The sequence below is a fragment of the Culex pipiens genome, chromosome 1 (genome assembly GCF_016801865.2).
Source record: "Culex pipiens pallens isolate TS chromosome 1, TS_CPP_V2, whole genome shotgun sequence".
Taxonomy (NCBI): Eukaryota; Metazoa; Arthropoda; class Insecta; order Diptera; family Culicidae; genus Culex; species Culex pipiens.
Genome location: NC_068937.1, coordinates 18,817,035 through 18,842,984, shown reverse-complemented (window position 1 = coordinate 18,842,984; position 25,950 = coordinate 18,817,035). Strand labels below are relative to the sequence as shown.

At 32.8% G+C, this 25,950-nt stretch overlaps 2 protein-coding genes across 3 annotated transcripts in view; both read right to left on the bottom strand.

Moving 5' to 3' along the window:
- Positions 1–8,719, bottom strand: part of LOC120415624 (septin-4) — a 32,948-nt gene extending 24,229 nt beyond the window's left edge. Inside the window, exon 1 of one of the 2 annotated variants that reach the window (XM_052706562.1) lies at positions 8,616–8,719. The gene's annotated coding sequence lies outside the window, so the exon portion shown is untranslated. Of the gene's footprint in view, positions 1–7,155; positions 7,280–8,615 lie in introns of those variants that run through there. The other variant, XM_039577224.1, reaches the window with a different exon arrangement.
- The window catches only part of LOC120415625 (beta-mannosidase), a 165,835-nt gene that overhangs the window by 94,170 nt on the left and 45,715 nt on the right, over positions 1–25,950 (bottom strand). The gene's annotated exons all lie outside the window — the stretch shown is intronic.

The window sequence follows — 25,950 nt, the reverse complement described above, 5'->3', positions numbered from 1 at the left end:
GAGGGCACTAAACAGCTTTAAATAAACATTAAATTTTATCCCAAAAAAATCACAATCGGAGCATGTGTCATCAGGCTTGTATAAACCGGTTTTATAAAGGTTCTCAAAACTTTCTTTATATTTATTTTTCTTTATTTTAAGTAAATAATTCAAAATAAATTTAATATATTGGGTTCTAATATCAGAGCTAAAATCTTTTTTATTCTAACTGATCGTAAAAATGTGAATATTGGTTTATTAAACGTAATATTTTTCATAAAATTTTAACAATAAAATTTTAAAATAAGTTCCTTCATGACATAACGAAATTCTCACTTTTTAATTCCCTGTTAAAATATAACGATCAAAACGCGACAGTTCAATTTTACCACAGGGCACTTGCTCTGTCAGTTGCATACAAAGGTGATAGTTTGTCTAGTAAACAAAGTTGTCGTGGTTGTTCAACCATTGGTTTTATGTAGAGAGTCTGGAGCTTATGGCAATCAAACGTCAAAATTACCCCCCACTAGAGGGCGCTCAAACTTGGGGTGATGTTTTCAATATAACCTACAGCGAGTAAATTGGTTTGAAATTTGAAATTGTTTTATTTTATCATAAAATCGACATTAATAGCAAATTATACCATTTTCTCGTAAGAAATAAAAAGCTTCATTGATATAAACGAAAATAGTTTTGTGATGGCCGATTTAACCTGTTCATTATCTGATTCAAAATAAGGAAATATTTTAATCAACCAAAACCTAACTAATCAATTGAGAATGTAGATTATTCAAGTGGACAAATATTTTTTAAAGTCACTTCTACCATAAAAGCAGAGATCTGCTTGAAAAATGATAATTGGATTGATTTTCAAAATTAGCAATCTAACCTCATTCTCGCGTTTTCAATCCGGATCTCAGAATTTTCAATGAAAAAGGCAACTTAGCAAAAAAATCAAAAAGTCAATCGATAGAACTTTTTATTTCTTACCTCCTGTTAACTTTATTTTATTCCAAAAGATCAATTTTCTTTTAAAAAACCTTAAAATAGTTTTCACTCCCCTTTGCACTTATCGCGCAAAAACGTAAACGTAACCTTGCACCAAAGTTCTCCTACTCGAATGTAGGTGGCGAATAGAGTTTTTAGCTTTGGTTTTGGGGGCCTATTAGAGAACAGACATCTCAAACCAAAAGTACCAATTGGCATTCATAAGCTAAACGACATGCGACACCTAGTGTTGAGTAGCAGAACAGAGCGAAGGATGTCGATTGAAATTTTTGCCCTTTGAGGTTATGTATGCGAATTCTGTTTTGTTAAATTCCAGCGTTCAAAACAATTTTTGAGCAAAAACTCGAGCTGATACTTTGTTAACTTTTGATGCTCTATCATTTTAAACAATTTAATTTTTTCAAAAAAATTTTTTTTCAGATTTTTTTTATTGCGTTAATTTATAGAGGGCAAAAAGTTAACAATCGTACTGCTTGAATTTTTTCTCAAAAGTTGTTCTAAGAGCTGTAAATTCAATTTTAAGTTTACATTCCTATTTAACCGAACAGCGAAAATTTGAATCGTCATTCTTCGATGCTTTGCGCCATCTGTCGGAAGTTTTGAGCTTTTGATCGCGAATCGAAGCACGGGAACTGTCAAACGGAGGTACCAATCGAGCAAAATCCTTTGTCTTATGCTCGATTGGTAAGCTCTTAGCTGGCTCTCTAGTTTCATGTATAATGCATATCTTTTATCGTAGTTACTTTCGAAAAAACATGAAAAATTACCTTTTAAGTGAAAATAACAACAAAAATAAAAAAAAATGGTTAGTTTTTTAGGCTGGTAAACAAAGAAGTCATGGTCATACTCGATAATCTTTTAAAAAATATTTAAAGGAAATACTTTACGCGGAGAAAAAACAGTTCCCAAAATCGTGAACAAGCGTTCTTGAAATTCGGAACCACGAACAAACCCAGTCAACTCAATCGGAATTCTGAAACGCAATTCAAATGCAATTCTGGAGTTTTTTTGAAAAGGTCCAATAAACCAAATTTCCAGTTTTTGCTTTTTGGGTGTTTTTGAAACCGCCTTGAGTCAGGGGTATTAAAAAACACCCAAAAAGCAAAAACTGAAAATTTGGTTTATTGGTCCTTTTCAAAAAAAAAAAAACTCCAGAATTCAAATCGTTTACGATTTCCGTTTCAGAACTCCGATTGAGTTGACTGGGAAGTGATTCCATGATACGTTCCGAATTTCATGAGCGTTTGTTTACGACTTTAGGAACTATTTTTTTTCTGTGTTTGTTCTTAAAATAAGCAAAAAATCAAATAATCTGTATCAGCTTGGTTCTTGCTAATAAAGCTTATCATTAGGTAGCTCATGTTAAGCTTGAAATTTAAAATGTGTTGAAACAGTTTTAAACAAATTCTTATTAAAAAAATAATACAGGCAATGTAAACAGATTACTTAAAATTTTACAAAAAAAAAAACAACAACAAAATTAGAACTCTCTCTTGACCTCAGCAAACCCAACCTAATCACAACTAATTGCGGCACAAAGTGGTCCACACTGGTGATAACCAAGTAAAGAAGACTGTTCGCGCCGCGGAATCCAAATCCAACAACATTCCCAACATTCTCGACACTCACGTACCTAATTGCATGACAACCGACCGCACTGATGGCGGCATCTGTGACATCAAAACTGACAGTCGGTCAACACTCTCGTTTCAGCTGGTTTGGTTTGCAGTGGAAAATGGAGGGGAATTCACGTTTTTTGAGGTGGTTCCCAGTTATTGAAAAAATAATTATAAGAAAAGAATTTTCAAATTTAAGTCAAGGTTGAAATTTAAAAAAAAAAGTAAGAAAAACATTTTAAATTTGAAAAAAATCGAGTTTTGAAAGTGATACAAACAAACTGGGAAAGCTGCACTAATAACAACTCCGGTGTCATCGTCATCATCGCGTTCCCCAGCTGTGTGTGCGCTAAACTGAACTACTAACTTACACCAGAGTTCCAGCTGGACCAACTAACCAGAGGGGGGTGGATTGAAATGTGATGCGTTTTAAATTTATTTGCTCGTATAGTGTTGAGTGTTGAGGGGTCTTGGAAATCGTTGCAGAAATGTTGCACATTTAGCGAGAGTGTTTTGTCATAAGGTCGTAACCATGAAAAATTGTATTTTAGGTTTGAAGATATGCAAAACGTCAAATTTGTCAAGAACATCACAGATAAACAGACGTAAAACTCTTTCAAAATCTAAAAATCATCAATTTAACGACCAATTTAAATGATAGGAAACTCACCACGGCCATTTTGAATTCACCACAGCTTATTTACACACGTTTGACAGTTGCGTGCCTGATTTGTTCATGACGACATTCTGGATGTTTTTATAACTGATAGATAGGTTCTTCTAGCTTACTTGAAGTTCGGACCTCCCTGATTTATAGTCCGTGTTCAGCAAATCGCCCTTTTGCCCTGTGGACGTCAACCCAAAAGTGTGTCGTCGTTTTACGGCTAATTTATGAGTCGCCTAGAATTAACGACGGAACACGACGACGCTTTTTCGGTAAACCAGATTGGTTTTGGGATGGATTTCTCCTCTGCGGTTGAACCTTTTCCTGAGGGGAAAAGCAGAAATCGCTAATTATGTCAGCTGCATCGACGACACGCGCGACTTACGCAAGAACCACTTAGCACTTTTATGCACGCACGCACGAGGTTCATCACGACGTTTTTTTTTTCTGTCGTCATCTCTAGTCAGTGTTTTTGGAATGGTCTAATTTTATCCCCAAAATGGTAGCGCAGCACTGCAACATAGTTTGTCCCCCCAACCACTCGAAACGCGTACTCAAATTTCATTCAGCTGATGATGGGGGTCTCTTCAATCGTGCGAATCACGTACGAACTCAAGAATGAGGAAGCATTTTGGCGCGTACGATTTAAGAGTGCCCATTTTTGGCTGGACAACGTGCGTCGTGAGTAGACAATTGGGGACGCGTCAATCAAAAAAAGGGGGAGGAGGGGAGGGGGGATTGTCACTTGGACTCAGCTGTGACATCGTCGTCTTCGGTTATCATTATCAAAAAAATGTGCGACAATATTAGCGGCAACTTTGTTAGTGTACGCGGCACTCAACCAAAGAAACTATGTCGAGTGGGAAGTGTTGCCAAATAAATTTTTACATGTTCATTTTGGTTTTAAAAATGATTAAACAAACGATTTTATTTTCTTTTCTTATCATTTTAGGCTACTGCAATTATGGTTTTGGGTCTTTTTGTAAATATCAGAAGGCACATTTTTAAATTTCCCCTTTAAATTTATTAAATTATTAAATATAATTTGGAAAAAACTAAGTAAAATTTCAAGCTTGTTTTTCAACTTTTCTAAGAATATTGGAAGATCAAGCTTGAAATTTGAACTCAGCTTTTTTTTAAATTAATTTAAGCATGCATGATGGCTGATAGGGCTATTTGCTTCGACGAAAACGTCTTAAAAATTCATGAAAAATCATTTTTTGTTCTTAAAGAAATCTCGTAAAGAAAAAATCTTAAAATTTAGGAAAACTTTTCGGTTAGAAGTTTGACATGAGTTAGGGGACTTTGCCAATATTTTTAAAATGTATTTTTTTCCTGTTGGTCAACTTATACTGTGTTTTTCACTAACATTTCACTGCCTCTTTGCTTTTATTTACTAAGCTTGCTGGTTTCCCTATTTGGTTACTTAAGAGAGCACCGAGATATCGATTTCCTTTATGTTATGTGAAAATAAGTATGCAGAAATATTTGTAATCTTTGCCTCTACGTATTTTTTGCAATTTCAATGATAATTGTATCATTCTATAGTAGAAAATGTGGAAAACAAGCATCAAATTTAAAAAGCCACAAGGAAAAAAACTTGAGTGGAAAAGTTAATGATAGGAGGTGGTAGAATAAGCCAAATACTATCAAAAACAAACCAAAACATAACAAAACGCATTCAAATAAAAGTTCTAAAATTGATCAAGAAAAACATAAAACAAGAGATGCAAAAATTTTTCTAGAGCAAAAGTTGTTCAAATGGACTTCCCAGAACTAGAAAAAACTCAAATATTTCCGAAAAGGGCTAATGTTTAAGATTAAAAATAAAACTATAAAACCCAAAGCAATAATCTTTAACAACCCGATTTTGTATCTTTAGTGGTAACATACATGTAGAAAATCTCAGAATTTCACGTTACAGAAAATTTATTTAATCCACTCAAAACATTATTTCCAATCACTCCTGAAAATATTAACGAAAATGTTTCATGAATCATGTGACAAATAGACATTGTTTTAAACGATGTTTTATTAGAAAAACATTGAAATATTTTTATCTCTCTTTTTCAAATGAACTTTTTGAAAATCGGCCTTCATCATGCACACGGGACCAGTTTAACGAGTCTTCAATATCATTTTGAGCCGATTTGTCTTGTCTTCAATGTTTTCAAATTTATTTTGTTTATTTGTATATTTGAATGCCCTGAAAACAGATTTTAAAATAAGTTTATCTTCGAGCAACCCAATCGAATCGTGCTAAAAGCAGGAAAAGGATTTTGGTTTTAGTTTATTGTACTTTTATTTTCACTAAGCATTTCAAAGTATTTTGGAAACATATTGTTTTTGTCCTTGAAAATAGAAAAAAAAACTAAAGTCATATTTATTTTTTTCAAATTTGAAGCTAAAACTATTTACAAGCTACTGTGGAAACATACAACATATTCATTAAACCCAGAGTACTGTTTTTTTTTTCAAAAAAGATTAATGTTGGCATTTTATTTATTTCAAAACGCGAAAATAACGATAAACGATGTGTTCAAAATCAATTGTACCCATTTTTTGCTTCAATAAAAATTTATTTCTACTTTTACCGTACATATTTTCGATTCAAATTCTTAGAATCAATTCAAAAAATAAATATTTAGAATTTTTTCTAATGGAACTTTTATATAAAATAAATCACCAGATAAATATCTACTTTTTTTTAATTTGAACATAATCAAATTTTTTATCAAAAATCGTTGTGAATAAAATATTTTTATTTTTTATTTTTTGCAATGATTCGAGAAAATCCTTGAATTTTACGGGATTTTAAAAGTTTTTTCGGAAATTGCGGAAAACACACGGACGCTGCAGCGAAATCGTAAAAATTATATTTTTTTAATGGCAAAACATTTGAAAAATGGTTCAAGTCGCAGGAAGTCATTCAAAAAACATCTGTGCTAAAAAAAACACTATACGAAAAATTAAACTGAAGGCTTGTAAAGCTCTTTCTACAACAATTGATTTTAAAAATAGTAGGACTATTAATTCAACATCAAGTTTGTGAGGGTTTTGCTCATGCATTCAAAAAAATAATCCGAATGAATTTCTCTGATCTTACGGCACTTGAGTATGTGTTTTTATATTTTCTTTATTCTACAGTTTCGCACAACTTTTAATTTCGCACAAATTTCCAGAATAGAACACTTCAATTTTACCATATTATTCTCTTCATGCCGATTTCGGACAACTTTTTGATTAAAATAAACGAATTTACTCTAAATAAAATGGAATGTGTTTTTATTAAAAAAAAATCTACATTTTTGAGGCCATAAAATCAGTCCAACTTACTGAATTCTGCATACTTATGAATTAATTTATATCCTTCCTCCCATTTCCATTCATAATTGTTAGATTTTCATTAGACAGACTTTTCCAGATTTTCAATTGATACTTTGCTAGATTTTTCAAATTTTGACCTTGTAACCCTGATAATTATTGCCAAATGTTACTTTAACCCTCTACTGCCCACATTTTTCCGATTTTTTTTTATTTTTCCCGTGTTTAGGAGGTCATTTTGAGCAACTATTGTTTTTCGAAAAACTTTACTTCTCTTGTGTTATGTTTTTCTTGTTTCATTTTTAGTATTTTAATCTGCATTTATCTTGCTTAGTTTATGTTTGTGTTTGGTAGTAAGGTCGAGAAAAATGGGGAACTTCCAAACAAATCTTCTGCAATACGTTACACGTTGAAATTCAATATCGTAATCCTCTCAAACCGATCAATTGGAACTCCATTTTATCATGTCACACACGCGTCAGCTGCGTGACATGCACCAATTATAACACATCTTACCGAAACTTTGGGACCGCCGACGCCGTCGGCGTCACCCCCAAAACTCACCGCATGAATTATTCATTTCCGGTGTAATTGTTTCGCAACCGTCAACCAACAACAAAACTTGATCCGAAAAGCCAACTCTTTATTAGCGCCGGCAACACTGCCCTAAACCACCGCAATTTGACGAAGCCTCAAACGTGTCTATTAGGATGTAACAAAAATGACTTTTTGGCGGGCATTCAAGGGTTTGTTCCGGTGGGCATACTAAGCCCAAATCCAAAATATGAGCTTGATTGGACGTAACAGGAGCTGGCGCTCCGCCCTTCAATTTTAAATGGGATTTAACCCGTAAAAAAAGATTTTTTCAAAAATGTCACTTTTTGAGGCATTTTGGCCACCAATGCGTTTACCAAAAACATCACTGGCGTGTTGGCCAGATCCTTGCGCATCTTTTGGTATATATAACATTGACATTTGGAGCACCCTGGAGCTCGGTACAGGCCTTCAAAGTTTGGCATTTTTTTCGAAAAATCGGCCCCGGCAAAATCAAATGGCGTCTAGGGCGTCGCGAGGCGCGACGCATATCTTTTTTGCCGGGGCCGATTTTTCGAAAAAATGCCAAACTTTGAAGGCCTGTACCGAGCTCCAGAGTGCTCCAAATGTCAATGTTATATATACCAAAAGATGCGCAAGGATCTGGCCAACACGCCAGTGATGTTTTTGGTAAACGCATTGGTGGCCAAAATGCCTCAAAAAGTGACATTTTTGAAAAAATCTTTTTTTACGGGTTAAATCCCATTTAAAATTGAAGGGCGGAGCGCCAGCTCCTGTTACGTCCAATCAAGCTCATATTTTGGATTTGGGCTTAGTATGCCCACCGGAACAAACCCTTGAATGCCCGCCAAAAAGTCATTTTTGTTACACTCTAGTGTCTATATATCTTGTCTCTCTATCTATGAATATTGTTGATACTCGTCGTCGTTGCACAATGATGACTGTCCAAGTGAGTGTGCTTTTATCTGTCCGGAGAGCTAACCACAGACAACAATAACAGCAACATCATCATCACCATCCAAGCAAGCGGTGAAGAGTGAATTTGTATGGTAATTTATTCCGTACGCGACACACAACCCGCTCTTGTGTGAGCTTCGGCTAAGTGTGTGTTATTGTGTTCATTGATTTTTTTTTTGTGACTTAGGTTAGGTAAACACAGCTGTTGATTGTTGAGTTTAAATTTCCAAAGTTTAGTTTTTACGATCACCTTTATTAAACTTTAATATCTGTAGTTTTTTTTTTTCGCTTTTTTGTCGATTTTAATTTTATTTCTAACCCCTTTTTTAAACCTTAGAAAAGCAACTAAACAATAGGAAAAGGTGTGTGCGCACTGTAGTTTGACCACTTAAACAGTAAAAAAATAACTCCAAACAATACAATGGTAACAACCTGTGTCGAAAAAAACTTTTACAACTTCCGACCGACGAAACCAAAAAAAAAAACGAAACTCTCACAATCACTATCACTACCTATCACAAACACCGCGATTTCACACGCACGTGTGCGCGACTGCGGCCTGCTGCGACGACCACGACGAAGAAGCGAATTTGGACGCGTGTGCGCGCGAGTCGGCGGGAGAAATGCGACTGAAAAATCTAAGCAGAAAGAGCAGGCGGTGAACGTGCCCGCGAACCTCACACTCACGATGAACTCACACAACCACCAGAAGGTGAATTTGCAACGGTCAATAACGGCAACAACACCGCCGCCGATCGCGGCTTTGATGAATGGATGGGGAAGGTGTTATCAACTGGTGTTATAAGTTATTGAATGGATAAGAAAATAAAGTTAAAGATATTTTTTTTAGTAAAACCATAATTTCTATCGTATATTTTTTATTTGTCTCAAACTTTTGGTACATTTAAAGAAACATTTTTTTTAATTTCAGTCAATAATTATTTTTTGCCCCCAAAAATCTAAAATTTGCAATGACCTTATCATAAAAAAAATCTAATTGCGCAAAAAACCATTTCTCACCTTTATTATTAAACAAAAAAACATCTTTTGAGCTCTGGCATAAAGTGATCAAAATTGTATTGCCAAGATTAGGAATATTTGAAAAAAGTATGGCCCCTGAACTACGCTAACGTAATTTAGAATTTGTCAATCCAAGATGGCAGCCAAATCTTTTGTATTTTAAAAGTTCAAAGTTTTCTTACTAATACAGTCCAGACTCGATTATCCGATTTGACCTATTCTACCGCCTCCCATCATTAAATTTTGCCTATCTAATTTTTTCATGTTCTTACTGGCACTTTTTAATTTTTTACTTGTTTTTCACATTATCTGCTATAGAATAGCACTGTTATCATTTAAATTGTAAAAACGTTACTTAATCCACCCTTAGGTGGTTAGCGCCTTCCTCACATTTAAAGGGTGCTATCCAAAATGCAAAAAGTGCGTAAACAACACTTAAGTGCTTATAACTTTTGATAGGGTTGTCAGATCTTCAATGTTTTGGACGCGTTAGAAAGGTCTTTTGAATACCCATCCTACGTTAGGTCGCATGAGAGATCCGGACAACGTTTCCATCAAAATATCTGAGATCCGGCCTCCAAAAAGTACATAAATAGCTCTGAAGTGCTTATAACTTTCAATAGGGTTGTCAGATCTTCAATGTTCTGGACGCGTTAGAAAGGTCTTTTGAATACCCATCCTACGATAGGATGCATGAGAGATCAGGACAGCATTTTCATCAAAATATCTAAGATCCGGCCTCGAAAAAATGCTTAAATAACACTTAAGTGCTTATAACTTTTGATAGGGTTGTCAGATCTTTAATATTTTGGACGTATTGGAAAGCTCTTTTGAATACCTATCCAACGATAGGTCGCATGAGAAATTCGGACAACGTTTTCATCAACATATCTGAGATCCGGTCTCCAAAAAGCTGTGGTACGCAAATTGTAGCCACGAAGGAATCCGTCCGATAACCGTCCCACGGGTTTGTTAATTAGCAAACGGTTTATGCGCCACCTCCGTAGAGGACCGACTTGCCTGGTTTATGCCCGACTAGACCCAGCCGCAGGGCGGGTCGTTTTGTAAAACCTGGAATGAATGGGGGAACGTTCAAGGGACTCAAATTGGGTAAGAGGTACTCCGCTTCGCGTGTGATGACTCCAAAAATATCCAAAACTGAACGGGGCAACCCGTTGTCCGTCCGAACAACCAATCACCTGTTCGCTCTGGATCCTCACAGGATAATTTCTACCCCCGCACCAATCGCTGCGACGGGAAAAGACCCCAGGCTGAGATTCCCAAGCAGCCTTGCACTTGGAGTAAAACAACAGTAACAAAAACGTGGAGACGTCGAATGCGAAGCGAGAGACCTCTAGACCCGTGCAACTAATCTGGCGAGAGAGACATTTCGTTCACCAAAAACAACTACGCTAACAACGTCTTGGGGGAGGTGAAAAACAAAATATATTGCATGCTAAATGTGGGTTTTAATTGTACATTTTTAACCTAGGTTTAAGTTACATTTTTGTAGTGTCCTACGTGTTCATTTCCTCTTCTCTTCTTGGTTCTCTCTCTCTCTACTAACTATCTGTGTGCGGATTTGTTCTGGGGCTTAGTTACGTTAGCCCGGAGGTCACAGGTGTAACGGTGACCAACGGAACTAGGCTCGGGAAAGGGCAACGAGCCTTAGAAAATGTGTGTGTGTGTGTTTTTGGCAACTCGGACGACGTCTACGAGTGCGTACGCATGCGGTTTTTACGTTATAGGTGAGTACTCACGGACCGGTTTCGTTGATTGGCTTACGCGTCGCTAGTGCACCGCGCGGTGCGATATTCTTCTGGAGCAGATGAAAGGCGCGCGATCTTAAGGGGGCGGCCTGGTTGAAATCGGGCTTGGCCGGCTGGCCGGCCTGGTGGACGGGTCGCCTCCTTCGGGAACCTGGACGGTGCGTGACCACGTGGACCGGGGTCTACGGTCTGGTGAACTCCTGCGGCGAATCTGGACCAGCGGCTGGACAGGAACGGCTGGCGCGATGGATGGCTCTCCCTGGAGCCACGTGTAGCGTGTGGTCTCCCTTCCGGATCCCAGTGGGCCTTCCGGGGCTCGATCGCTGAGACCGCGGGGTCAGCAGGGCGGCTAAGGCTTTTGGTGGCGGTGTGGCGAGCACGAGCTGGTAGGAGGCGGTTGGTTCCGACTCTAGAACAGAACGCCGTCGTCGGCTGTATGGCGACGATTAACACACATCACACATCAACACACACACTAGGTACTTTACCTTTTTATTCCTCTTCGCACACAGAATCGGACCGCACAAACTACTAGCTAAGCTAAGGTTGGACACTACAGGAAAGAACAAAGATTAACTACACAAATCTACAGATCACTCGTTTCACTCGAGTTACCGTCACTAAACACACCGGGGGGCTAGACTACTGGATCGGCGCTGCTGCCTCTTCCGCGACTCAGGACCAAGTGGACGAGTAGAAATTGTACTTTCCTCAGAAAGCGTCATTAGGGAAAGGTTGAACGGAAGTACGTAATTTCGTGAGAAATTTCGTAGTTTCGAGTAACGAATTTACCCGAACAGATTTTGGGAATATTACTGAAGGCATCTCGTTCCCTCTTACATATTTGTCATCTGGCTTTCCTGTTCTAATTCATTCCAGGCTTTCCGAGAGGGCTTGATCGTGCAAGTTCTCTCGGCAGGTTTAACCCAGCAAGTCTTCCCATACGTGGTGGTGCAAGTTGTGCTTTCTCCAGGACTATTTGGCTTATCGGACGGATTGGCGGGGGTGTGAGGAAGTGAGGTGTAGCACTGTTCTACTAAAGCTTGCCATGTGCTAGCTTCGACACAAACCCTTGATTGAGTTGGACTTGTTTATATTAAATAATTATAGCTAAATGAAAAACAACTAAACGAATAGAGTGACCATGTTACAAAGCGTATAAATTACACTTAAGTGCTTATAACTTTTGATAGGATTGCCAGATCTTCAATGTCTTGGACGCGTTGGAAATACCTTTCTGAAAATGTATAGCATGACGGGTTTTCTTACAAAAACCACCCTTTTTACAATCTTCCGGACTTTTGCAGAAATCGTTTTTTTAGCATAACTTTTGAAGTACTTAACTAAACTGCATAATTTGTAATAGCGACTTATGGGACCTCAAGACGGATCGAATGACGCCAAAACGGACAAAATCGGTTTAGCCAATGTCGAGATAATCGAGTGACAATTTTTTGATCAACATCCCACTACACACACAGACATTTGCTCAGAATTTGTTTCTGAGTCCATAGGTATACATAAAGGTGGGTCTAGGAGGTCTAATTGAGAAATTCATTTTTCGAGTGATTTTATAGCCTTTCCTCAGTAACGTGAGGAAGGCAAAAAATGCGTAGAGGCATAGTCTGGGACACTACAAAAATTACTGCATACTTATTTTTAATTAAAATATAGGATATGTGTTTAAACAGTCATAGCCAAATTTGACCCCTAAAAAATGAAATTTTTAATAACATTAGCAAAGTCACATAAAACAAGTCAAACTTTTAACCCTAAAATTCTCTAAAATTTAAAGAGTTTTTTATCCAATGCTTTTTAAAGATAAAAAATTTGATGAAAATGGATTTTTCGCGATTTTTCAGATCGAAGCCCGTTTTAAAAATGGGGTTATGTAAGCAAAATAAAATATTTAAAAAAAATCATAAATTATCAGTTTGTAAATTAAACTGAACAATAAATTGAACTATTCTTGTTGGAAATAATCCTCGTAGTTTCATTAAATAAAAACCCTTTTTTTTATTCATAAATATTTTAGGCTAAATTTAATAAAACTGTACTGGAATTAAACCTGAGTATTTATCACAATAAAAGTTTTACTGTTCAAGTTTAAAAAGTATTTGAGTTATTTAAAACTAAAAAATTTGATTACAACCACTGTTCCTTGAAAAAAATCCAAGGTTCTCGTATTTGAATCAATACATACATCGTATACACATCAATACGTCATGATTCGAATTTCCGGACGCTTCGAAACCCGGACACTTAATCTTGTTTTATCAATTATGTGGATATAAGTTCCCATAATTATTGTCTAAACTGTGTTGTTTGATGAATTCTAACATCAACTTTCATTTCAAAAATGTTTGGACGCTGCGGCCAATGCTAAAACAATTAAATTAAATTAAATCATGTGATTACCAAAACTGTGAAACATTTCTGCTGAAATGTTTCATAGGCGTCCGAAGCACCGGGAAGGCAAAGCAGAAATTTGTGGTTCTGGTTTTCTTAAATTCTAGCAATTTTTTATACAAAATATCGATTGTTTTGAATTTCGGCCCAAATTTGTGCGATTCATAAGTAAAATCGAGTGTCCGGAATTCGAATCAAAAGTGTCCGGATTTCGAATCAACATTCAACAGTGTCCGGGATTCGAAGCACAACAAGTCATTTAGATTTGGAAATTCTGAGGAAAAATGGTTAGAAAAGACATATTTTGCATGCATTCTCTTTATATTGACTGTTTACACTACATCCTGATAATATTTCTACATTTCTAACTTATTACATGATTTATTGCCAGCTATAACAAAAACGATATGCTACTAAGTGTCCGGATTTCAAATCATGACGTTATGGTGAAAAAAAAAATTTGAAAAGGTAAGGATGATGTACATCACAAAAACATGAAAAAATCTACAATTTAAAATACTACCACATTCTGTTAATTTAGTTTAAGTTTAATTTATTTTCAAAGAACGGTAATTTTTTAGAAGAAACTTTAAAAAATTAAGATTCGCTAATGTTTGGGACGATCCATAAACCACTCGGACACTTTTTTGGAATTCTCGACACCCCCCCCCCCCCCCTCGGGGACAATTTCCATACAAAAATAAACGTTTTTGTTTGGAGCGTGGACAATCGCCGACCTCAACCGCTTTTGTTTAGAAGAAAAAAATAACATTGGATTTCAATTGCATCCTCATTTATACTAAGAATGGCAAAAATCCCCCCCCCCCCTTCCCAGGACGGAATTCCTCACCGGTATAATTGAATCATGAATAAAAACAATGCTTTTTGACATCAAAATCAAATTCTGCGAGCTCATTTTAGTCAAATTTGAGTGGTCAATAAGGTGACAAGAAAAATTTAAAATATTTGAAAATCCTAAGAGATACCTCTGGCTACATTCTTTAGATAAAAATAAGTAACTGTGCCAATTTTGAGCCAAATCGGTTAAGGGTTAAGGGTCGCTTTTTATCGTTGAAGTTTGTATGGGAAAATTCGAAAAAATGTATGGAAAAATGCAAAAAATTCAAAATTCCGTCAAAAGGTGCCATGTGTGAGATTCTTATGTAACATTTTATGACAAACAACTTTGTCGAAAACCGCAAAACGATCCGAGCTTACCCTGACGAATTTTTAGCGATTGAAATGTTTCATCCTGTTTCTGTGATTCTACGCATAATTGTCCCATGGGTTCCTATTCACCCTATAAGTCTTTAATCATCCCAGTTAGCAGTTTATCACTCTTAATAGTAATCCTCTTGCTGAACAACAGGTAAACAAGACATAATGGTTCGTAAAACTCTGTAAAACTAATGAAAGAAAATACTTGGCGGGACAATTATGTGTAGAAGTTCAACGATGGGACGAACAGGCTTAAACTAAACATATAAATGACAAAAAGTCAGAAACGTCCAAAATGGGACAATTATGCGTAGAACGGCAATATAGCGACCTTAAACATTAACGGATTTGGCTCAAAATTGGCACAGTTACTTATTTTTACCTAAACAATCAATCCAGGGTTTTTTTTTTAATTTTATCACCACCATTTTGGACGCCATCTTGGATTTAAAAATTCTAAATCACTTTAAAGTAGTCAAAGGACATAAACATTCTATGTACTTCAAATCATATAGAAAAAAAACACTTGCCTACCTAATTGGATTTCTGTTGCTAAGTTTATTATGTTTTTAAATTTATTTTCTAGTATTTACTTTTTTAATCAATTAATTCCGGACGTTTAATAGTGACATATTTTTGATTGCTTACCATCATCAGACTGCATTTAAGTTGGGTGAACATTTTTTGTAATAATTGATAATGTATATTTGATCTATTGTGTTATCTTTAACTTATTTGTTTATTTTTAAACTTATATTTTACTCCCCATGTATTTGAGTTTATCTAACCATATTTCCGGTTGCATACCCCTTTTTGTTTGACATTTCCTGCCACCAGACTATTGACTGTTGATTTTCCACCTTTCCCTCCGAGAATAACACGCATCAATAATCAAATCACCTCCAGCACACCTGTAACCGCCAGTTCACAACACAAATGTAACGCTCTCACTACAGTTTCGATCTTCTTCCCACCATCGAGTTTTCAGGTGTGGTCGGAAAACAATTTCGATTTAACAGTTCCGAAAAAAAATCCACTTTCCTCCATTGGGCAAAAAAAGCAAACAAAAAAAAAAACAGCACTGTCGGGTCTGCTTGCTGTAGTGGAATTATTTGGTCAGTTTGGTGTAGTTCACTTTTGGAAATTTAACCGTAAATCAAACGGGAAAACGTACGAGATCGAAAAAATAGCGCAAAAATAAAACGCCTCCGCTGGACGGCAAGCAGTGCACTATTTGGGGTAGGTTTTTGGTTTTAGAATAAGTCGAGTTGATTAGTTTAAAAAAAAACAAACTGAAATCCAATTAAAAAAACATTTTTGATGAATACATATTAAATCTTACATGTTTTTGCATCAACATTAAACTCTGTGTTATTTTTTTCTAAAGTTTTTTCAAAAGACTCAAAACGCTCAGAAGAAATAGTCGAGCAAAAATATTAAGTACACAGCAAAAAAAAGTTGAATTTTGGAATGTTGAAAATTGTGTAGGTTGAATATTACCTCTTTTTTGTGTTATATTACCTAAAAAATGTGTAAAATGTGAACCTGATGAAAATTCACCAGAAACTGATGAATATTCACCCATTCCTGATGTAAAATTAATCATTTTTTTGACACAAAATCTGTCAACATTTCCTGATGATTATTACCATCATTTTGTTCTGTGTCATCTGGGGTGTACAGGGTGAATTGAGACTACATTTTTAATAATTTGTGCATTCCATTTTGAAATTTTTGAGCAAAATATAATTACTAATTATTAAATTGCATCGATGTTCCCTTAATTAGACTGAAGTACCGATTCACCCCAGTTAAGGATATTTTCTTATGTTCAAAAGTAAATTTAGCGCCTATTTTATTATACAAATAATTTCTTTTGTTTCGTAAGTTTAAGTATTTTATTGGCAATTACAATATGTTGTTTTTTTTTGCATCAATCACTTTTATTTGGAATCCATTTTAAAAATAATTACATTTCCTGTCATTCTATAGTGACTAAATGGCCATAACATAGTTTAAACTACAAGTTCCTAAGAAGCCTTTGCAAAGCTTAGTTCCCAGTCATAAAAAAACAAATACATATTTACATAAATTTTCAATTAGATATCTTATGAACAAAATCAAACCATCAATTCAAGAAAGCAGCATTTCAACAGCTTCTCTTGTCCACTTGAATTGAAGCTTTGGTGCTATAAAATCAGCACAAAAGCTTCGAAATCAAAGCTTCAGGTGCTTTCACAACCTCACTAGATAGGTTGAAATATTTCATTCAAGGTTTTTTTTCAACCGCAACATTTCAAGTAAAAAAAATGTTGTGAGCAGCCGTTAAAACAAAATTGTAAGTTTGATGTTTAAATAGTTAAATGTTTGGTAAAATTATGCTCAATGTTCTACTTTGCCATGAATCCAATGAAAAAACCAATCATTATACGCTTTAAAACTGATCTTTCCAATGTGAAAACAAAATTGGCATTCTTATTTAAAATTATGGATACTTTAGCTAAATTTTCAAGCTTTGCAGGGCATGATGGTATCTGTGTGTGGTGTGGGATTAAAATTCCTTCCGGTACGGAAGGTGATAAATAAATTGTTCAATGGGAGTGATGTAAAATTCAAAGAAAATAACTAGACTAGAACTAACTAGAAGATCTGGCAACCCTGCCGTAAGATATTGCATACTTAACCGCGATTTATGAATTTTCAAAGAGGAAGTTATTTTGATGATTTAAAAGGTTCTGGAAATTAGGGAGCATTGAAAATTAGGACCAGTGCATTATATCACTGATTCAAATTAATTAGTTTTCTAATGATACTTATAATTTAAATATTGAGTTTGGAAAAAACCATTGAAACAAATTTCTTTTCTTTCATTAGATTACGTATCACAATCCTTCGCACAAACAAACACCTAAACAATACCGACCCCAAGACCCACAAGAAGGAAGCCCATTTCCTCCATTGACATAATTTACGCCGCGCCCAGCTTAAGTCTGGGGGGGCTTTGAGTTTATTTTCCCTTTCCCGGGCCGGAAAATAGTCGGCACTCGGCGGTGGGTCTCGTGGCGCAGGGGTAGCGGCTTCGGCTGCCGATCCCGATGATGCTATGAGACGCGGGTTCGATTCCCGCCTTATCCACTGAGCTTCTATCGGATGGTGAAGTAAAACGTCGGTCCCGGTTTCTCCTGTCTCGTCAGAGGCGCTGGAGCAGAAATCCCACGTTAGAGGAAGGCCATGCCCCGGGGGGCGTAGTGCCAATAGTTTCGTTTTTTCGGCCAACAATGACTTAATAGTTCACGTTCACATTCCGCACACTGGCCTGCAAAACACGATGGAGGATTTCGCGACTTCAGTGACTGTTACTGTACCAGCTATATAGCTCTACGATTGATGATGTTGCCCAGACCACAGACCGGTTAAGGTGCCCAATATTTCCGTATCAATTATCGCGAGTTTTTCCACAGGCAGACAGTGGGAAATAGTGCTGAGAAATTTGTCAATTTTCGAAATTAAGCATTTAAAAGGCGTTTTAATTCAATTCAATTAAGAATAACAACTTTAAAAAAAAATTACAAATTGATGAAAAAAAAAATACAATTTCAAAGAGAAGTTTCCAGCTGCAAAAACTGACCACAATTCATCAATCGCACATAAATCAAACCACAATCGGACCATTTTCATAAAGAGCCCCTTTGGAGGTGAGAAATGCCTTTTCCCGCGAGAAATCTCGCCAAATTGGTGGTTTGTTGCAGTTTTTTGCCCTCCTCTTCCAAACTGTGGATATAAACCTCCCGAGTAATGAAGTCAGCGTGTACAGGAAGCAAAAAAGCTAAGATAAAAAAAATGTGTATAAAAGTTGCCAAGCCAAAGACCACACCGGATGGATGGTTGGTCCAAATTGAGTTCAGCAAGTGCAGATTTTAGTTTATTGGTTTGGATGAAGTCGGGTTTCTTTATTTCCTTTTTTTCAATTCAATTCAATCCAATGATTGAATCAAATTTTTCCGCACATGGCTGAATTAAATTGATTAGTGTGAGAGTACAGTATCGGTTTGGAGAAATTGCAGAAAAATGGCGCCGTTTTCACGACCAGTTTAAAGGCCTCGAACCAGGAGATGACTTGGCTGTAACGATTAGAGCGTTGAACTTTAAGTAAATTTCACCAATTTGATCGATTGAAAGCATTTTTGAGCATTTTTTAACACATTACAAATATTTCAAACAATTTTCTTCAATTTTCAACCATTTATAACACTTTTTCACATTTTTGATCATTTTTAACAATTAAAAAAAAATCAACTCGTTTAAACAATTTTCTTTATCAATTTTTAAACATATCAAACAATTTCAAACAATTTTAAACAATTTTAAACAATTTTAAACAATTTTAAACAATTTTAAACAATTTTAAACAATTTTAAACAATTTTAAACAATTTTAAACAATTTTAAACAATTTTAAACAATTTTAAACAATTTTAAACAATTTTAAACAATTTTAAACAATTTTAAACAATTTTAAACAATTTTAAACAATTTTAAACAATTTTGAACAATTTTAAACAATTTTAAACAATTTTAAACAATTTTAAACAATTTTAAACAATTTTAAACAATTTTAAACAATTTTAAACAATTTTAAACAATTTTAAACAATTTTAAACAATTTTAAACAATTTTAATCAATTTTAAACAATTTTAAACAATTTTAAACAATTTTAAACAATTTTAAACAATTTTGAACAATTTTAAACAATTTTAAACAATTTTAAACAATTCTAAACAATTTTGAACAATTTTAAACAATTTTAAACAATTTTAAACAATTTTAAACAATTGTAAACAATTTTAAACAGTTTTGAACAATTTTAGCAAATTTTAAACATTTTTTTAGAATTTTAAACCATGGTTAACAACTGAAATCAATTTTTAACCATTCTGTATATTTTTGCACAATTTTTACTTAATTTTTACTCAATTTTTACGCAATTTTTACACCGTTTTTACACAATTTTATATTGTTTTCAAACAATGTTTTACAATTTTTCACAATTTTTAACAATTTTCAACAATTTTGAACAATTTTTAACAATTTTTAACAATTTTTAACAATTTTTAACAATTTTTAACAATTTTTAACAATTTTTAACAATTTTTAACAATTTTTAACAATTTTTAACAATTTTTAGCAATTTTTAACAATTTTTAACAATTTTTAACAATTTTTAACAATTTTTAGCAATTTTTAACAATTTTTGACAATTTTTAACAATTTTTAACAATTTTTAACAATTTTTAACAATTTTTAACAATTTTTAACAATTTTTAACAATTTTTAACAATTTTTAACAATTTTTACAATTTTTTTAACAATTTTTAACATTTTTTAACAATTTTTAACAATTTTTAACAACTTTTAACAATTTTTAACAATTTTTCACAATTTTAACAATTTTTGACAATTTTTAAAGTTTGTTACTTTTTTTTTACATTTTATTATTTTTTTACAATTTTTACAAAATTTAAAAAAAATAACAAGTTTATGCAATTTTTAACAATTTTCAATATTTTTCAACATTTTTTACATTTTTTACAATTTTTAATCGTTTTTACAACTTTCAACCATTTTTTACAACTGAAAAAAATAAAACATTTTTTATAAATTTTAATCAATTTTTAATCATTTTAAACAATTTTAAACAACTTTTTACAATTTTTAACAATGTTAAGTACACTCAAACCCTGATGGTTTGACACCAACTGTTGTCAAACGATCGGGGTCACGTTTTAGTTTGACACCCCTTTTACACGGAGTTCACACACACTACTAAACGTTTGTTTTGAAAGTGTGCGTGAGCGCCGTGTAAAAAGTGACAGTTCGTCACTTTTTAGTTTGACTTTGACCAACCAACGGGGTACAAACTAAAAAAGTGTCAAACGAAAAAGTGACCAACCACCGGGGGTTGAGTGTAATTTTAAATAATTTTCAACTATTTTCAAATGTTTTAAAAAACAATGTGTATAATTTTAATTTTTCACAACTTCAAACAATTTTTTAAATAATTTTTAACAATTTTTGCATAATTTTTACATAGTTTTTTTTGTAATTTTTTTTTTATTTTTTTAAATTTTTTTTTGCATTTTCTACACCATTTTTTACAAGATTTTACAATTTTGAACAAATTTTAACAATTTTTTCCAATCAAAAAAATACAAATTAAAAAATTTAAATAAAATTTATAATTTCTACAAAAATAATAAACTTTTTATTTTTTTACAATTTTAGCTTTGTATTCAATAACAGTTTTTAACAATTTTCAAAAAAAATATTTTTTAAACAATTTTTTACACTTTTCAATCGTTTTTGAAACAATTGAAATTACTTCACTTCTTACTTCTTACTTCTTACTTCTTACTTCTTACTTCTTACTTCTTACTTCTTACTTCTTACTTCTTACTTCTTACTTCTTACTTCTTACTTCTTACTTCTTACTTCTTACTTCTTACTTCTTACTTCTTACTTCTTACTTCTTACTTCTTACTTCTTACTTCTTACTTCTTACTTCTTACTTCTTACTTCTTACTTCTTACTTCTTACTTCTTACTTCTTACTTCTTACTTCTTACTTCTTACTTCTTACTTCTTACTTCTTACTTCTTACTTCTTACTTCTTACTTCTTACTTCTTACTTCTTACTTCTTTTTTGTGTTTCTTTTATTTATATTAATTTATTACCGCGTTGCTTCCTTTTGCCTCGAGCTAACATTAAGGTGAAGCCGCTCCAATTTGTTTATTTTTTGTGACTTGCCTCACTAATTGAATAACCGCAACGAGACACTTCCAAAGGGTACACATTTCGCACAGCTCCAGTTCGGTCAGCTTCCTTCCACTTTCAGCGTCCGAGCTCGTTTTTAATAAACGATCACTTTCTTTCCGCGTTTTGCTCCCCCTCATCTTAGCCGGATCGGAGTAGTGATGTGTAACGAAAAGTAAAGGGTACGCCGTTCAAGTTCACTGGGCCCGCTTGCTGACAGTTGCAGAGATTGGCAAGCTTCCGATGAACGTTCCATTTTTTTCCGTCAGGAAGAGCGATGCTCGGCCAGTTATGAAAGTCAACATACACTTGGCAGAGGCAGCCGGGTGTAATTACATATCGTGAGCAGAAATTATAGCATGGAACTCTGTTTTTTTGTTTTTGCACGACATGAAACGATACTTTGACAACGTGAACTTATCGATTATGCAAGAAGACGTTGACATCAAACGCTAATTTTTGACTATTGATACTTTAAATAGGTTCTGGAGTTGATATGCACGTTTTTCGAGCGATTATACCAGTTTATACCAGACTGGTATAAAGTGGTATAATGGTTGTTTTAAGCGTATAAGCCTTTTATATCTCCAATTCAGCGTAAAGACTCGTAATTGAGTCTTAAAACCGCGTCAACAAGCGATTTTGACTAAGCAGACAATCAAACTCAAACACTGCAAATCCCCCGGTCCCAAAATAGTTGGCAACCCCTTTGCAACGTATCCTTTTCCCACCAGGGGGAGGCATTGCGCTTGACACAAAAACCCTGAACTTTAGAGCCTCGCAGCGGCTCGAGTTTCCTGTTTGCTCGCTTTTTCTTCCCTCCTCCATTCATGGGGCGGCTCTTTCTATGAATCGGGAAATGTGCATAAATCGTTGACTTTGCCAACACTCCCCTTCCCCAAACAAACCACCCCCAAAGCCAGACTATTTTTAGACTATTTTTCCGGGAAAAAAACTTTCGCGCTCCTCTTTCAGTGAATGAAATGCTTCTGGGTGGAAATAGAGGGGGAAAGGACTTACAAAAGGGATGCCCCTGAAATTGGCACCAGTGCCAATTTATGAACGGTCGTGGCCGTGGCCGAGACACTGCTGGCCATGAATGAAGGTTCCCGTGGGAAAGTTACACAGAGAGTGGGTGGTGCCTGATTATGATAAATGTAGCTCGTTTTTTTCGGGTAAGAGGAGATTTCAATTGGAACTGATTCAGCAGAACGGATATTTGAGAGGTAAGCTGATATAAATTAATTGGGCCATGTGGTGAAATTTTGAACTTTTTTATTTGAATGTAGTTTATTCCAGCTGAAAAAACAATTAACTTCATATTTCTGTTGTACGAAATTGGTCGTTGATCAATGATCAACCCATACGACCTTAGTTTATAATAAAAGAGCAAAATGTCAAGGAAACTAAGATCTAACCTGTTCTAAAACTGGTTTGTCGACCTGAGAACAAACTTTGTAGTAGATAGCCGCTATAATTGATAATCAAACTGGCAGTTGACCAAGTAAACCATGCTTAAAAACAATTTGCATCAACTTTATACAATTTAAAAGTAATTTTAAAACCATTAAAATAATTTCAAGCCTTTTTTCAACATATTTGAACAATTTTAATTAATTGCTTATAAATTTTAAATAATTTTAAACCATTTTTTAGAATTTCAAACAGTGATAAATAATTTTGAACAATTCAAACAAATTTAAACAAATTTAGGAAACATTCAACCTTTATATTATCAATTTGAAATAATATAAAACTTTTTTAAATAATTAACAGCAATTGATGTTTTCACGCAATTTTAACAATATTCATCAAATTTACAGAATAACAACTAATATTTAACAATTTTACATAATTTTAAACAATTTTAAACAATATTTAACAATTTTAAACAAATTTTAAACAAATTTTAAACAAATTTTAAACAAATTTTAAACAAATTTAAAAAAAAAATTAACAAATTTTAAACAAATTTTAAACAAATTTTAAACAAATTTTAAACAAATTTTAAACAAATTTTAGACAAATTTTAAACAAATTTTAAACAAATTTTAAACAAATTTTAAATAAATTTTAAACAAATTTTAAACAAATTTTAAACAAATTTTAAACAAATTTTAAACAAATTTTAAACAAATTTTAAACAAATTTTTTAACAAATTTTAAACAAATTTAAAACAAATTTAAAACAAATTTAAAACAAATTTAAAACAAATTTAAAACAAATTTAAAACAAATTTAAAACAAATTTAAAACAAATTTTAAACAAATTTTAAACAAATTTTAAACAAAGTTTAAAAATTTTTTTAACAAATTTTAAACAAATTTTAAACAAATTTTAAACAAATTTTAAACAAATTTTAAACAAATTTTAAACAAATTTTACACAAATTTTAAACGATTTTTTTAACAATTTTTAAACAAATTTTAAACAAATTTTAAACAAATTTTAAACAAATTTTAAACAAATTTTAAACATATTTTAAACAAATTTTAAACAAATTTTAAACAAATTTTAAACAAATTTTAAACAAATTTTAAACAAATTTTAAACAAATTTTAAACAAATTTTAAACAAATTTTAAACAAATTTTAAACAAATTTTAAACAAATTTAAAACAAATTTTAAACAAATTTTAAACAAATTTTAAACAAATTTTAAACAAATTTTAAACAAATTTTAAACAAATTTTAAACAAATTTTAAACAAATTTTAAACAAATTTTAAACAAATTTTAAACAAATTTTAAACAAATTTTAAACAAATTTTAAACAAATTTTAAACAAATTTTAAACAAATTTTAAACAAATTTTAAACAATTTTGAACCTTTTACAAAATTAAACACATTTAACAATTTTAAACAAATTTAAAAAAAATATTGCTTGGCATTTTGAATATTTTTATAAAAGTTTGAACAAATTTAAACAATTTCAAACAATTACTTTTTTGTAATTTAAAAAAACTTAGATAACAGTTTCAAGCAATTTTAAATCATTTTTTATCAAGATTCAAACAATTCTTTACAATTTGAAGCATTTTTCAGCAACTTAATTTTTTTACCGATTATAATTTTGTTAATTAGTTTTCAGTTGTACATTTTTTAACAGTTATTAACAATTTTGAATAGTTTTAGCATTTTTTAAATAAAATGTAAACAATTTCAAATAATATTCAACTGCTGAGCAGTTCTCTAGGATTTCGGTCATTCGATTTTTTTTTGTATTTTTTAAACCGACTGAAACTTTTTTGGTGCCTTCGGTATGCCCAAAGAAGCCATTTTGCATCATTAGTTTGTCCATATAATTTTCCATACAAATTTGGCAGCTGTCCATACAAAAATGATGTATGAAAATTCAAAAATCTGTATCTTTTGGAGGAATTTTTTGATCGATTTGGTGTCTTCGGCAAAGTTGTAGGTATGGATATGGACTACACTGGAAAAAAATAATACACTGTAAAAAAAAAATTATGATTTTATTATTTAACTTTTTATCATTAAAACTTGATTTACAAAAAAACACTATTTTTAATTTTTTTTATTTTTTGATATGTTTTAGAGGACATCAAATGCCAACTTTTCAGAAATTTTCAGGTTGTGCAAAAAATCATTGACCGAGTTATGATTTTTTTTATCAATACTGATTTTTTCAAAAAATCAAAATTTTGGTCGTAAAAATTTTTCAACTTCATTTTTCGATGTAAAATCAAATTTGCAAACAAAAAGTACTTTAGTGAAATTTTGATAAAGTGCACCGTTTTCAACTGATAACCATATTTAAGTGACTTTTTTGAAAATATTCGCAGTTTTTCATTTTTTTAAATTAGTGCACATGTTTGCCCAGTTTTGAAAAAAATATTTTTGAAAAGCTGAGAAAATTCTCTACATTTTGCTTCTTCGGACTTTGTTGATACGACCCTTAGTTGCTGAGAAATTGCCATGCAATGGTTTAAAAACAGGAAAATTGATGTTTTCTAAGTCTCACCCATCATTTTCTAATGTCGATATCTCAGCAACTAATGGTCCGATTTACAATTTTAATTTATGAAACATTCGTGAAATTTTCCGATCTTTTCGAAAAAAATATTTTCAAAAATTTTAAATCAAGACATATCAAAAGGGCGTAATATTGAACGTTTGGTCTTCCTAGTCCATATCCATACCTACAACTTTGCCGAAGACACCAAATCGATCAAAAAATTCCTTCAAAAGGTACAGATTTTTGAATTTTCATACATCATTTTTGTATGGACAGCTGCCAAATTTGTATGGAAAATTATATGGACAAACTAATGATGCAAAATGGCTTCTTTGGGCATACCGAAGGCACCAAAAAAGTTTCAGTCGGATTAAAAAATACAAAAATTAAAATTGAAGAAAAAAGACCGATTTCGTAGAGAATTGCTCTGCTTTAAACAATTATAAGAAATTTTAAATAAATTTTCAACAATACCGAGTTTTAACAGTTTATTAAGATTTGCATTTTTAAATTATTTTAATCTATTTTAAAATATTTGACAATTGGATCAACGAATAGAAATCAGACATCAATACAATACAATATTCATACAACTTTATACATTCTGAAAATATACTACCATTTAAAATGAAAAACTGAAAG